Source organism: Mustela lutreola, chromosome X (genome assembly GCF_030435805.1).
Source record: "Mustela lutreola isolate mMusLut2 chromosome X, mMusLut2.pri, whole genome shotgun sequence".
Lineage (NCBI taxonomy): Eukaryota > Metazoa > Chordata > Mammalia > Carnivora > Mustelidae > Mustela > Mustela lutreola.
Genome location: NC_081308.1, coordinates 65,050,830 through 65,067,249, shown reverse-complemented (window position 1 = coordinate 65,067,249; position 16,420 = coordinate 65,050,830). Strand labels below are relative to the sequence as shown.

General features: G+C 36.8%; 1 long non-coding RNA gene across 1 annotated transcript in view; it reads right to left on the bottom strand.

The window, feature by feature from the left end:
* The window catches only part of LOC131820869 (uncharacterized), a 127,381-nt gene that overhangs the window by 31,025 nt on the left and 79,936 nt on the right, over window positions 1-16,420 (bottom strand). The gene's annotated exons all lie outside the window — the stretch shown is intronic.

Sequence of the window (16,420 nt, the reverse complement as noted above, 5' to 3'; positions counted from 1 at the left end):
AACTATCTGTTATACTTCTGAAATTATCTCTATAGAGAAGGAGAAAATATTTATAAGCAGAGGGTCAGTTTCTGTAGTGAGTTTGGGAGTTTCTGAGCTGATCTAGGAAAAATATGTGACCACAAGGTGGCAGTAGCATACCATGAGCTTTATTCAGGTAGTATTTTCTTGACTAGGGAATGGGTTCGTTCCTTACAGCTCGAGACCCTCCAGAGTCTAACCACTCAAAAGAAAAGGAAGCAAAGAAACTTCAAGGAAAAGAAGGGAATAGAAAAGGGGTCTTACTGTATAGGTAATACCACTCAGCCCCAAGATACGGACTCTTGCTCGGAGAGCTCCACAGGGCAGAAGTAGCTTGGTGTCATTTATAGCACCGGGGTTTACCTTATCTGTGACTAACAGATTTAGAAGGACATTTTTAAAAACCATGCAAATCAGGCAATCCCCAAAAGGCTAAACATATGCTTGTAAGGACTACATTTAAAACAACTGCATAACATGTATACATTTGTAAAAACTGTACAAATTTTTAAATGTGTAAAAAATTGAGTTTGCCACTAGTGGGCGTTTAAGCTAATTGCTCTGTTCTGCTGTGAAGGAAATACAGGACTAACATATAGGGGCCATCTTTGGCTTATTTATATAACAGTTTCCCCTATCACTTAAAATGAAGACAGAACCCTGGGATCATGACGGAGCTGAAGGCAGAGGCTTTAACCCACTGAGCCACCCAGGCGTCCCGCTACAAACTTATTTTATTTTTTTTTAAAGATTTTATTTATTTATTTGACAGAGAGAGATCACAGGTAGGCAGAAAGACTGACAGAGAGAGAGAGAGAGAAAGAGAGAGAAGCAGGCTCCCCGCTGAGCAGAGAGCCCAATGCAGGACTCGATCCCAGGACCCTGAGATCATGACCTGAGCCAAAGGCAGCGGCTTAACACACTGAGCCACCCAGGCGCCCTGCTACAAACTTATTTTAAAAAGTGACAGGACCAATGGGTGTTGTTACCTAGACATAGTTTCATATTTTAAGAAAACACCCAGCTACTGTGAACTCTATATGTATATAAAATAATTTGCTTGCTTTTGAATGTTTTTATTAAAGCCTGCAATTGCAATTTACTCTTCAATAACTGGCATATTTAATATCATTACAGTAAAAAAAAAAAAAACCCAACAAAACATTAACTTTATTTCTATTAGTCTATAAAAAAATCTTGATGACAGACACTTGTGAATATATTAGAAAATATTTAGGGGATAAAGCATCATTAATGTAGCCCAACTGATAAGTGGTTAAAATTTAAGTGGTTAAAATGGTTCTACAAAAAAATCTTGATGACAGACACTTGTGAATATATTAGAAAATATTTAGGGGATAAAGCATCATTAATGTAGCCCAACTGATAAGTGGTTAAAATGGTTCTCAAATAAATTTGCCAGAGTAAGGTATAATTGCTCTACTGGTAAATTTTTCTTTTTCATTTCCGGGGGCAAAAGAAGAGGGAGAGAATCTTAAGCAGGCTTCATCTCCCCAGCACAGAGCTCAACATGGGGCTCAGGCTCACAACACTGAGATCAGAACCTAAGCCAAAACAAGAGTCAGACTCTTAAAAGACTGAGCCACCCAGGAGCCCCATCTACTGATAAATTTTTCTAATTATAATTGCTCTAACCTTTTAATGTTAACATTTGACAATATTAAGAAACAGAAATAAGAATTTTAATCTAATGGTTAAAAATCAGTCTTCCGAAATTAATTTGAGCATTCTAAGCCCTGAGATTTAAATTTGAAAGTGTTATTTCTTACTACTTCACTTTACACACAAATAAAGTTGTTGTATTAGTTAGGGTTCTCCAGAGAAACAGTGTTCTGTCATATAGATCTATATCTGTATCAATATCTATATCGATATCTCAGATATATGTGTGTATATATATATATAACTTTGTGATATATACATATAACTTCATGTAATATATACACACATACAAACACATATATATGCAAATGTGTAAGAGGAAATTTATTACAGGATTTGGTTTATGTAGTTATGAAGGCTGAGAAGTCTTGTGATCTGCTGTCTATAAACTGGACAAATGGAAAATCTAGCGGTATAATTGAGTCTGAGTCTGAAGTTCTGGGAACCAGGGGAAACAATGGTTTAACTCTTAGTCAAGACTGAAACTCTAGGGGAGGGGGCAGAGGTGCTGGTAGAAGCCCTGGAGGCTGAAGCCTGGGAAACAGGAGTTGCAATGTCTGAGAGCAGGAAAGAGAATTCCTTTGCCTTTTTGTTCTATCCAGGCCCTCAACAGATTGGATGGTGTCCATCCGCATGGGTGTTAAGATATTCTTTATTTAGTCTACTGATTCAAATATTAATCTCTTCTGAATACGCCCTCACAGAAACACTCAGCAAAAAAATAAAATAAAACAAAAAACAAAACAAAAATGTTTTAAAGCTATCTGGGCATCACTTAGCCCAGTCAAGTTGAAGCCTGCTGTAACTCTGTTAAATTAACATTTGTTAAGAACTGCAGGTTGTCAAAGGGCGATTCACGACTCAACAAAAGACTGCAAGGGAAAGTGAAATAGAGACCTTTGTTATTCACAGGTCCTGGAGGAGGTACATAGCCTCCTCAAGGGGCCACCTGAGGGTATTCAAGGCAGGGTGCAGGCAGAGAGAGCAGCGAAGGACCTAGGGCACATGTTCTTATTAGGGTCTGCAGGTAGAGTGCTTGGGATTCTCAGGCTAAGGACAGATTTGGCAATGCAAACCAAAAAGAGCAGAGTTTTGTAAGTTTCTTGGGGGGTCTTATGTAAGACATGCACAAGGGGAAAGCTCTGGCGGATGGGGAGAATGCTTATCACAAGGGCAGTTGCTGTAGTCATATCAGGAACTTATATTTTTTTAAAGAGTCCCTTTTTAAAAGATTTTATTTATTTATTTGACAGAGATCACAAGTAGAGACAGGCAGGCAGAGAGAGAGGGGGATGCAGGCTCCCTGCTGAGCAGAGAGCACCATGTGGGGCTCAAGCCCAGGAGCCAGAGATCTTGACCTGAGCGGAAAGGAAGAGGCTTAACCCTCTGAGCCTCCCAGGTGCCCTATCAGGAACTTACATTTACTTATAACTCTGTGGGCTGTTATCTAGGGGATTCCTGGGAAGGCTAGTGTCAGTTCAAGGTTCCTACAGGACTCTTGGCCATACAAAATGGATGCTGAGGCAGCAATATTATAGAGTAGTTTAGCAAAACTCCCCAAAACATATAAAATCAACCCTCATGGTAGTCAACTACATATTACTTTTCATCCATCCTCCATTAAACAAATACATCCACAATAGGAACATGGAGAAATTTAAAAAAAAAAAATTCGGGTGAACTAAATAAGAAAATGTATACTAGAAGGTATAAAATTTTAAAATATATATGCAAAATCTATGATGTTGGGTCACCATACTGAATACAAATCAATATATTTTATACCCATATGATACGTTGCATTGAATTTTTTAAAAGCTAAGATCTCACCATTGTTACATTAAACAAATGGAAAACTGATGTATAGGGGATCCTCAAACTTAAAAATGGGTTCTACATATAAAATGTATTTGTAAAGTATTTTTTTAAAGATTTTATTTACTTATTTGACAGACAGAGATCACAAGCAGGCAGGGGGTGGGGGAAGCAGGCTCTCTGCTGAGCAGACAGCCCCATGCGGGGCTCAATCCCAGGACCCTGGGACCATGACCTGAGCTGAAGGCAGAGGCTTTAGCCCACTGAGCCACCCAGGTGCCCCTAAAGTATTTTCATTTTGTCATTCATTTCATCACTCAATCATACAAAAATACTTATTGAATACAATTTAGTAGGCAGGCACTGTATTAACTTCTGGGATTGTGTTTAGAATACCATTAATTCTACTGATCAACGTGGGAAAGCTGGCATCTTTACTATACACTGAGTCTTCCAATCCATGGACACAGTGTCTCTCAACTAATTTAGGTCATTGACTTCTTCCACCACAATTTTGAAGATGTGGCCAGTTTCCGTAGTGTAGTGGTTATCACGTTCGCCTCACACAATTTTGAAGTTGAAAGGTTATTTAACTATAAATTGAAGTTCTTTCATTAATATGAACTTATTTAGATTTTCTATTCGTGGGAGAGTTGTAATAGTGTTTTACTATTTTTTAATGTCTTTAGGGTATTAGTGATGTCACCTCTCTTACTCCTAATTAGAATAATTTTGTCTTGTCTCTTTTTTCTTGCAGACTTTGGCTGGTTAGCTTATCAAAAGCATTGATTTTAAAACCTTTTATTTTTGCTAATTTCCCTTTACTGTTTCCCACTTTCCAAAGTATTGATTTTTGCTCTCATATTTATTACTCATTAACCGTTGCTTGCCTTCACTTTGTTTTTTTCTAGCTTTTTCAAGTTTCAATTAATTTAAATTCAATTAATTTCTTTAATTCTAATATAAGCATTCAGTGTTAAAAATGTCCTAGTTCATGTGCTATGGTGAGTGCTGCGAAGTGTGTAAACCTGGCGATTCAGAGACCTGTACCCCTGGGGCTAGTAATATATTGCATGTTTATAAAAAAAAATTTAAAAATGTTTTGAATGTCCTAGTTCTGTATTAGAAACTTCCCAGGTTTGATGTTATATTTCCTTTTTATTCAGTACAAAATATTTTCCAATTTGCACCAAAATTCCTTAGACCAATCAACTTTTGGAGAAGTCGTTGCTTAATTTCCAAATATTGTGGTAATTATTAGAAGTCTCTGTTATTGATTTCTACTTTAATTCCATTATTGCCACAAATAATGCTTTCCGTGATTATATTACATTTGACCAGATTATCTTTTGGTCAGGTATATAGTGAATACTTCTGAATGTCTCAAGTGAATTTGCAAACTACTGTTGTGGAATGGAGTGTTCCATAAATGTCATTTAAGTCAAGTTGATTGATAGTGTTCAGTCTTCTACATCCATAATATTTTCTGTCTACATATTTTAGTAAATAATGAGACAGTGAGTGAATAATAATAAATTAATGAATAATGAGGGTATAGCTAAGGTCTCCAAGAATAATTTTGGATCTATTTTTTCATTTTTTGTTTCATGTATGTTGAAAACCTGCAGTTAGTTGCAACCAAATCTAGGAATAACTTAGGTAATTTTCTCTGTTCTGAAGTCTTGTCCTTCCACCCTTCTTTTGATCCGTGTTCACAAGATTTATCATTTTTCTTCCTGCTACTATTGTAACATAACTTTGTTACTCTATTTAAAGTGGGTATTCATAGGACACCTGGGTGGCTCAGTTAGTTAAGTGTCTGCCATCAGCTCAGGTCATGATCCCAGGGTCCTGAGATCAAGTCCTGAATCAGGCTCCTTGCTCAGTGGCGAGCCTGCTTCTCCCTCTGTCTGCCACTCCCCCTGCTTGTGTTCTCTCTCCCACTCTCTCTGACAAATATGTAAAATTCTAAAAAAAATTAAAGTGGGTGTTCTTTTTTTCTAGGTTATTTATATTTTTAACAAATTACATTTAAATAATTACAGAGACACAGAATATTGCAAAGACAGTACTGAAAGTTACTCATACCTCTCATCTAGTTTTCCCCACAACTAATACTGTAGCATCACTGTAGTACAATATCAAATCCAGAAAAGCAATGTTGATACAAAGTGTGTGTATAATTACATGCTATTTTATCTCATATGTAGATTGGTGTAGCCACCACAGTTCTAAATTCAGAACTATTCCATCATTACAAAGATTTCCTGTAACTGTCCCTCAGAACAATTTATAACTTAAAATATAACCCATGAGAAATTTAGTTGCCAAGCATGTTTAGATATAGGCTTAAGAAAAATATATACTGGCAATAGGCCTCTGGGGAAGAGGATGATATACATCCTTGAGGCCAAGCAGCTGGGAACGCCCCGCCCACTCAGGCGCTCAGGACGGACACCGCCTACTTCATTTTTCCGTATCTCCCCTTCGCCAGAGAGCACCTGTGGCTAATTAGATGCTCCCTTTGAATGTGCTTGCTCAACTATAAACTTTACACTGCCTGGCCAGATATATTCTGCCTTCCTTCTTGTTTATCTACAAGGCATATGATTAATGTGTAGCCTTCTTCAGCTCCTTTGTTGATTACTGTCTGTATCTAATAAATACGGGACTGAGGAGTTGTTCAGGGTAATAGTCTTTTCTACTGTTGTCCCCTGACCCCTTTCTCTTGTGATTGATTTGTTTGTACCTTCTTCTCCTGCGTGCCATCAGGAAGCGGCAATTTCCCTTGTGCTACTCCTTTGTAATCACACCCACCAATACCATCTGTCATACCTAACAGAGGACAAGTAATAATCTGTTTCCATCTGAATGATTTTATGTTAAGTAATCATGCATATGTGACCATTTGAAATGAGTTTTTCATTCACTATACTTTATTTGAAAAACATCCAAGTTTTTTTGTCTGTCAACAATTCATTGTTGTTGAGTAGTATTCCATGGTATGGATGTACCACAAAATTTTAACCATTCACCTGTTGACGGAAATGTAGATTGATTTGTTTGTGACTATTCCAAATAAAACTGTTGTAAATATTTAAATATAGGCTTTTGGGTAGATACTTTTCATTTCTCTAAAATAAAAACCCATGACTGAAATTACTGATTCTTAACTGTGTGTTGAGTTTAAAAAGAAACTTCCAGGGTGCCTGGGTGGCTCAGTTGGTTAAGCAGATGGCTTTGGCTCAGGTCATGATCCCAAGGTCCTGGAATCGAGTTCCATATTGGGCTCCCTGCTCAGCAGAGAGCCTGCTTCTCCCTCTCCCTCTGCCTGCCGCTCTGCTACTTGTGCAATCTCTTTGTCAAATAAATAAATAATATATATATATATAAATTCTAAACTGGTTTTTAGAGAGTGGATTTGATGTACCCATCAGGAATGTGTAAGAGTTCCAGTTTCTCCACATCATCCTCAGAATTTTGTATGGTCAGTGTCATATATCTCGTTTTTTTAAAAGATTTTGTTTATTTATTTGACAGAGAAAGACACAGCTGGAGAGGGAATACTAGCAGGGGGAGTGGGAGAGGCAGAAGCGGTTTTCCCATCAAGCAGGGAGCCGAATGCAGGGCTCAATTCCAGCACTCTGGGATCATGACCTGAGCAAAAGGCAGATGCTTAACGAATAAGCCACCCAGGCGCCCTCAGTGTTATATACTTTAACTCTTGTAACAAGTATGTAGTTTCATGTCATCATGGTATTAGTTTGGATTTCCTTAATTGCTAATGATTTTCAGTATCTTTCCATGCCTTTAGTAACATTTCTCTAGCCCCATCAGGAAAATGCTTTTACAACTTTCTTGTCCAATTTCTAACTATATGGTTTGCATTTTTATTGTTGAGTTTAGAGGTTATTTATGTGTTATAGGCACAAGTCCAATGACATTAGTGCTCTGTGAATATTTTCTCTGAAAACGCAGACTGTTTTTCCATTTTCTTCATAGAAAACTATGCAGAGCAAAAGTATAAAAGCTTAGTTTAGTCCAACTTACCAATTAATTTTCTTTAATGGGTTGTGCTTTTATTTTCATGATTAAGAACACCTTGCCAAGCCTGAAATCCTGTATTTTCTATCACTAGGTCTAAATGTTTCATAGTTTTGCATTTACATATAAGTTTATGATCCATTTTGAGTTAATTTGGGTAGAAGATACATGAGATTTATGCCAAGGCTTATTTTTAAAATTTATAAATATTTAATTGATCCAGAACCTAGTATTGAAAATACCATCTTTCTCTCATTGAACTGGTTTAGAAATATGCCAGAAGCCCAAAATAGGTATATTTCTGTAGGTCAGTTTCTGGGTTCTCTATTATTTCATTGATATGTCTCTTTCCTTTCATCAAAACCATGCAGACCAATAATGGTGACAATTCAATGTCTTAAAATCAAGTAGAGTGATAACCCTCACTATAGAAATCTTTTAATAAATTGTTTAAACTAGGGGCACCTGGGTGGCTCAGTGGATTAAGCCGCTGCGTTCGGCTCAGGTCATGATCTCAGGATCCTCGGATCCAGCCACGCATCGGGCTCTCTGCTCAGCAGGGAGCCTGCTTTCCTCTATCTCCCTCTCTGCCTGCCTCTCTGTCTGCTTGTAATCTCTCTCTGTCAAATAAATAAATAAAATCTTTTTAAAAAATAAATAAATAAATAAATGGTTTAAACTATTCTAGTTACATTGTGTTTCCTACTGAGGGACATTTTAGTTGCTTCCAAATTTGGGCAATTATGAATACAGCTGCTAAAAATATACACGTGCAGGTGTTTGTGTGGACATAAAATCTCAACTCCAATCAGTAAATAACAAGCACAATTGGTCATATGGCAAGAGTATGTTTACTTTTTTTTTTTAAGATTTTATTTATTTAGGCTAATAATTTTTTTTAATTTTTTATTTTTTATAAACATATATTTTTATCCCCAGGGGTACAGGTCTGTGAATCGCCAGGTTTACACTTCACAGCACTCACCAAAGCACATACCCTCCCCAATGTCCATAATCCCACCCCCTTCTCCCAACCCCCCTCCCCCCAGCAACCCTCAGTTTGTTTTGTGAGATTAAGAGTGACTTATGGTTTGTCTCCCTCCCAATTCCATCTTGTTTCATTTATTCTTCTTCTACCAACTTAAGCCCCCATGTTGCATCACCACTTCCTCATATCAGGGAGATCATATGATAGTTGTCTTTCTCTGCTTGACTTATTTCGCTAAGCATGATACGCTCTAGTTCCATCCATGTTGTCGCAAATGGCAAGATTTCATTTCTTTTGATGGCTGCATAGTATTCCATTGTGTATATATACCACCTCTTCTTGATCCATTCATCTGTTGATGGACATCTAGGTTCTTTCCATAGTTTGGCTATTGTGGACATTGCTTCTATAAACATTCGGGTGCACGTGCCCCTTTGGATCACTACGTTTCTATCTTTAGGGTAAATACCCAGTAGTGCAATTGCTACGTCATAGGGCAGTTCTATTTTCTACATTTTGAGGAACCTCCATGCTGTTTTCCAGAGTGGCTGCACCAGCTTGCATTCCCACCAACAGTGTAGGAGGGTTCCCCTTTCTCCGCATCCTCGCCAGCATCTGTCATTTCGTGACTTGTTGATTTTAGCCATTCTGACTGGTGTGAGGTGATATCTCATTGTGGTTTTGATTTGTATTTCCCTGATGCCGAGTGATATGGAGCACTTTTTCATGTGTCTGTTGGCCATCTGGATGTCTTCTTTGCAGAAATGTCTGTTCATGTCCTCTGCCCATTTCTTGATTGGATTATTTGTTCTTTGGGTGTTGAGTTTGCTAAGTTCTTTATAGATTTTGGACACTAGTCCTTTATCTGATATGTCGTTTGCAAATATCTTCTCCCATTCTGTCGGTTGTCTTTTGATTTTGTTAACTGTTTCCTTTGCTGTGCAAAAGCTTTTGATCTTGATGAAATCCCAATAGTTCATTTTTGCCCTTGTTTCCCTTGCCTTTGCTGATGTTTCTAGGAAGATGTTGCTGCAGCTGAGGTCGAAGAGGTTGCTGCCTGTGTTCTCCTCAAGGATTTTGATGGATTCCTTTCTTACATTGAGGTCCTTCATCCATTTTGAGTCTATTTTCGTGTGTGGTGTAAGGAAATGGTCCAATTTTTATTTATTTATTTGACAGGGAGAGAGATCACAAGTAGGCAGAGAGAGGCAGAGAGAGGAAGGGAAGCAGGCTCCCTGCCTAGCAGAGAGCTCCATGCGGGGCTCGATCCCAGGACCCTGGGATCATGACCTGAGCTGAAGGCAGAGGCCTTAACCCACTGAGCCACCCAGGCACCCCAAGAGTATGTTTACTTTTGTAAGAAGCTGCAGAAGCATCTTCTTCTTCTTCTTCTTCTTCTTTTTTTTTTTTTTTAAAGATTTTATTTATTTATTTGAGAGACAATGAGAGAGAACATGAGCGAGAAGGTCAGAGGGAGAAGCAGACTCCCCATGGAGCTGGGAGCCCAATGTGGGACTCGATCCCGGGACTCCAGGATCATGACCTGAGCTGAAGGCAGTTGTTCAACCAACTGAGCCACCCAGGTGCCCCTGCAGAAGCAACTTCTAAAGTGGCTGGCTGTACCACTGTGTATTCCCACCAGGAATGTATAAAGTTCCTATTACTCCACACACTCATCAGAACTTGAGGTTGTGTTCTAGATTTTGATTAATAGGTGTGTAGTGTTATCTCATTTTAATTTGCATTTCTCTGTTAACATATAATGGGGAGTGTCTTTCATGTGCATATTTCCCATCTGTATATCTTCTTTGGTGAGGTGTAAGTTAAATTCTTTGGCTCATTTTAAAATCAGATCGCATTCTTATTGCTGATTTTTCAGAGATCTTTGTATATTTTGGCTAATAGTCTTTTCTCAGATGTCAGGCTTGCAAGTGTTTTCCGTGTCTTTTATCAGTGTCTTACAAATATCTTCTATCAGTTTCTGGCTTGTCTTCCTATTCTCTTGGCATTGTCCTTTGCAGAACACGTTTTTAATTCTAACAAAATCTAGCTTTTCAATGACTTCTTTCATGGATTGTGCCTTTGGTGTTGTACCAAAAATAGTCACTGCCATATCCCAGATCATCTAGGTTTTCTCCTATGTAACATTCTAGGAGTCCTATAATTTTGCATTTTACATCTAGGTCTATGATCAATTTTTAGTTTTTGTACACAGTGTAAGGTCTATGTCTAGATTAATTTTTTCATGTGTAAGTCCCAACTGTTTCAGCAGTACTTGTTGAATATACTATCTTTGCTGCATTGTACTGTCTTTGCTCCTTTGTCAAAGATCAGTTGATTATGCAGATACATTACTGGACTCTCTGTGCTACTCCACTGATTTATTTGCCTATTATTTTGCCAAAACCACACTGTCTTAATTGCTGCAGCTTTGTCGTAGGTGTTGAAGATGAGTATCTTCAGTTCTGACTTTGCTCAACCTTCAGTTTTTGTGTTGGTAATTCTGTCTTTTGCTTTTTCATGTAAATTTACAGTTAGTTTGTCAAAATCCACAAAATAACTCTGAGATTTTTACCTGGATTGCACTGAATCCACAGACCAAGTTGGGAAGGACTGACAACTTGACAACATTAAGTCTTCCTATCCATGAACATCAAGTATCTACTTATCTAATTCTTTTATTTAATTCATCAGTGGTTTGTAACATATTCTCTTAGATTTAGACCTAATTATTTCATTTCAGTTTGTGTGTGCGTGCTAATATAAATGGTATTTGCTTTTAACTTCAAATTCTACTTGTTGATTGATGATATATAGGAATGCATTTGACTTTTTTCTACTTTTTTAAAAAAGATTTTATTCATTTGACAGAGAAAGAGACATTGAGAGAGGGAACACAAGCAGGGGGAGTGGGAGAGGGAGAAGAAGGCCCCCCACTGAGCAGGGAGCCCAATGTAGGCTCCAACCCAGGACCTGAACCGAAGGCAGACACTTAACTGACTGAGCTAACCAGGCGACCCAGCATTTGACTTTTAAGTATTAACTTTGTATCATACAACCTTACTATAATCACATTAGTTCAAGGAATTTTTTCTTGATACTATGGAATTTCTACATAATTATGTCATCTCTGACAAAGGTTGTTAAATTCCTCCTAATCAATCTGTTATTTCCTTTCCTTGTATTATTTTTATGACTCCCAGAATATTTTTAAAAAGTGATGAGATGAAATATCCTTGATCTTTCTGATCTTAGCAGAAAATTGGCATATATCATCACTTTTCATAATTAATTTTTTAAAATATTTTTTACTTATTTATTAGAGAGAGACACAGTGAAAGAGAGAACACAAGCAGGGGAGTGGGAGTGGGAGAAACAGGCTTCCCCTGCGCAGGGAACCCAATTCAGGGCTTGATCCCAGAACCCTGGGATCATGACTGGAGCCGAAGGCAGACGCTTAATGACTGAGCCACCCAGGTGGCTGGCATATACCATCATTAAATATAATATTGCCTGTAGGGTTTTTGTGTAAGTTCTCAAACAAGTCGAGGATGTTACGCTCTATTTTTAAGTTACTGAGAATATCTTTTCTCATGAATGGGTTTTAGATTTTGTGAAATGATTTTTCTACATCTATTGATATGATAATATATGATTTTTCTTTTTTAAGCCTGTTGTGGATTACAGAAACTGACTTTTGAATGTTGAAAACATCTCACACACATAGGATAAATCTCATATGCTTGTGGCATAAAATTTTTATACATTGTCAAAGTTAATATGCTAATATTCTGTTTGGAATTTCTGCAGCTGTGTTCATGAAAGATACAGGTTTGTAGTTTCCTTATGTCTTCGGTTTTTGATATATAGCATTGATCATTGATTTCATTGTATGAGTTAGGATGTATTTTTACAGCTTCTATTTTATGAAAGTGATTGTAGAGTATAGGTATAACTTTTCCTTTTAAACGGCTGATAGAATTCCCCAGTGAATCCATCTAGACCTTCTGATTTTCTTTTGGGAAGGTTGTTATTCATGGACTTAATTTAACACCTAACGGCTTTTACGAATTGCCCATTTCTTAAGGAATTTCACAACTATATTTAAGTGGTACTAATCGGTAGTTTAATTATATTCTTACTGCCTTTGCCTTTGGTATAATAGTAACACTAACCTTACAAAATGAGTTAGGAAATGTTTTTCCTATTTTCTGTAAGACATCACATACAAATTGGTGTAATTCCTTAAATATTTGGTTTAACTTTCCGGTAAAACAAACTGGGTCTAGAGATTATTTTCCCAGGAGTATTTAAATTATAAATGTAATTTACTAAGTTGGTATTGGGTATTCATTTTCTTTCTTTTGTAACTTAAAATAATTTGTGTTGATGGATTGGTCCATTTTATTTAACATCTAATCCAAGGATGACAATTAGTGTTTCCCCTTATTATCCCCTTAAGGCCTTTATGATTTATTGTTGTATCTCATTTCACTTGTTATTGAAAATTTGTGACTTGACTTATTCCCAATCTTGGTAGGTTTGTGAATTTCAACCTTTTCAATGAAACAGCTCTCATTTTTCCCATTGTTTCATTTAACTAATTTAATGTAATTTAATTGATTTATGGTCTCATTTTCATTTTCTTCATTATTCTTGCTTTGGATTTAACTTGTTTCTTTCCCTGTTCCTTAAAGTGTTTTGTTTACTGATTTGAAGTTTTTGTGTTTTCTATTAGAAGTATTCACTGATATAAAGTTCTCTCAGCACTGATTGGGCTCTTACACTCTTTATATGAAAGTTAAAGACATCATCTTTGACTAATTGCTTATTTAAAAGTATGTGGTTAGTCTCCAAGTGTTTAAAAATTTTCCTGTTACCTGGGGATGTGTGTGTGTGGTGGGGGTGGGAGGGTGTCTGTGCTCAGCAGGGAGTCTGTGGATTCTCTACCTCTGCCCCTGCCCCTGCTTGTGCATGCATGCATTCTCTCTCTCAAATAAATAAAAATTTAAAAAATAATTTCCCATTACCTTTCAGTTACATATTTCTACTTTGACACTGTCGTGGTAAAAACCCTCTGTATGATTAAAATTCTTTTCAACATGTTGAGGTTTTGTAACCCAAAATTTGATTTATTTTTTATATGGCCTATACGCATTTGAAAAGAAAGTACTTTGGCATTGCTAAATGGACTGTTCTACACATGTGAATTAAATCAAGGTAACTCATAGTTTTTATCAAGTCTCTACTAATTTTCTAATTCTATCCATTACTGCGAGAAATGTTGTATTTATCAATTCTATTTGTTAATTTTATTATTTCTGTATCTGTTATTGCTTTCTCTATTCTGGAGTTCTGTTGTTTGATGCATAAAATTTAAATCTGTTCTATATTCTTAGTTGATTGTTTTGTAATGCAATCTATTTCTGGCCTCCACAGTTTCTAACGACAAATCTGTCATTTACATTTTTTTCCTACAAGTAATGCATTTGATCCCCTCTGGCCACTTCCAGGGTTATTTTTTGTTTTCAAAGCTTTGGTTATTAATGTGCCTCAGGCAGATTTCTTTGGGATTCTAAGGTTTAGGGTTCACTACGCTTTGTGAATCCACAGGTTTATGTATTTTCAAACATTTGAGGAATCCTTGGTCATTATTTTGTCAAACACATTTTGGACTTAACCACTTTCTTCCCCCCTTTTACAACCCCAATGACAACAATGAGGACCTTTTTTTTTTTTTTTTTTTAACCTTCTCAAACACCATTGAGGTTTTCTCCATTTTTTTTTTTTTTTAGTCTGTTTGATCTCTGTTGCTCAGTCTGAATAATTTCAATTGTTTTAAGTTCATTAAGTCTTTTCTCTGCCATCTCCATTCCATCTAATTACCTATTATATTTTTCAGCTGTAAAATAAACACTTGTTTTTTCTGGTATTTTGTTTCAAGTGTTTGTAATTGCTTGTTAAATCATTCCCATAAGGACTGCTTTAACATTTTCATCAGGTAATTCCAACATCTGTGTCATCCCTATGATGCAGCTATTTATTGTCATTTCTCAAAGTTGAAATTCTCCTAGTTTATAGTAATAATGGGTGATTTTTTTAATCCTATACTAGATGTTTAGGGTACATGAGACTCTGCAATTCATTTGAATCTTATTTTTACAGACCTCCTCTGAGACAACTCTGGGGAGGGAGGGAGATTATGGCATCTAAGTACCAGGTAGGGGTGAAAGTATAGGTTCTCTTCTTGGCATACTTTGAACTCTAAGAGTGAGGAAAGGCTCATTACTGTTGTCATATGGAGGCATGAGAGAACAGCATATTTTATTAATTCTCCTCACCGTATGTCCTCTCCAGATACCAAGATGGATGGATCTTAATGAGGGCTGGGTGGTCAAAGTACCTGCTTTCCACATGGCTTCTATCTGAAAACCAACAGGGAGTGGGAAGGGCTTTCCTTTTACTGGATGTGAATATAAATCCAAGATGTCTGCAAGGCCTCTACTTACGCTGTGATGGGATTAGTCCTGCCTTCAGTAAAGAAGTAAAGACTTTGCTGTGCAGTGGGTTTTCTCTGATACCATCCTGACACTGGTTGAGGGGGGATGAGAGGCTCATTATAGCTTGGTACTGTGTGAAGTCTGTGATCTCCACTCAGCCTTTGCTGATGGGGGTGTGGATTGAGTGATTTTTATCCTCAAGTTTGGATGGAGTAGGGCAGCTTTATCTAACTGTAGGAAAAGGGTTCTCCTAGGGCTTTGTTCTATTTTGATTTTTGGTCTCTGCCTGTAGATCTATTTGCTAAATTCTCCAGCACTTAACCTGAGATGTATTAGGAAGAAGGGGAAAACAAAACAAAACAGGCATACAATGGAATACTATGCAGCCACCAAAAAGCCTCAAATCTTGCCATTTGCAAAGACATGGATGCAACTAGAGGATATTATGCTAAGCGAAGTAAGTCAATCAGAGAAAGACAATTATCACATGATTTGATATGAGGAATTTGAGAGGCAGGGCAGGGGGGTCATGGGAGAAAGGAGGGAAAAAAAAAAAGAAGATGGGACCAGAAAGGGAGACAAAACGTAAGAGACTCTTTATCTCAGGAAACAAACTGAGGGTTGGGAGACAATGTGCTATGATGAGTGCTATGAATTGTGTAAGACTGATGATTCACAGATGTGTATCCCCCGAAACAAATAATAAATTATATTAATAAAAAATAAAAATAAGGAAAATGGTAACCATGTACTTTAAGAGCCTCATTGGGTTTCATCAGAAAATAATAATTACACTTTTGGAAGTGATTGGAGAATAGATAGTACATTCTGGGGAGCATCCTCAGTAACTGATATTTTATTTTAATGTAGTTTCAAAATTACATTACAAAATCTGATACACAGAAGACAGTATAAATCATATATATATATATATGTACATATATATATATATATATATATATGGTAATTTAACAAGCCTAAGGAAGAAAATATTCCCAGTATCACTAAAGTGGCATGCATTCCACTTTAATTATATTTTCACCCAGAGGAACCACTATCCTGACTTCTTGTTAATACATTCGGCTGCACTGCTGAAAACGTGAGATACATACATAACATATAGTTACAGTTCATTATTTTTCATTGCCATAGTCCACTAAAAGAAAACACCACCAAAATTAATGTATCTATTCTGCTGATAGATGCTTGCATGTTTTCCAGTTTAGAGCTATCATGAATAGTGATGATACATTAACACATGTCTTCGGGTGAACATATATGTATCCATCTTTGTGGTCATATACATGTAAGTTCAATTTTGGAATCACAGGATATGTGCATGTTCAGCTTTACAAACATATCATTAAAA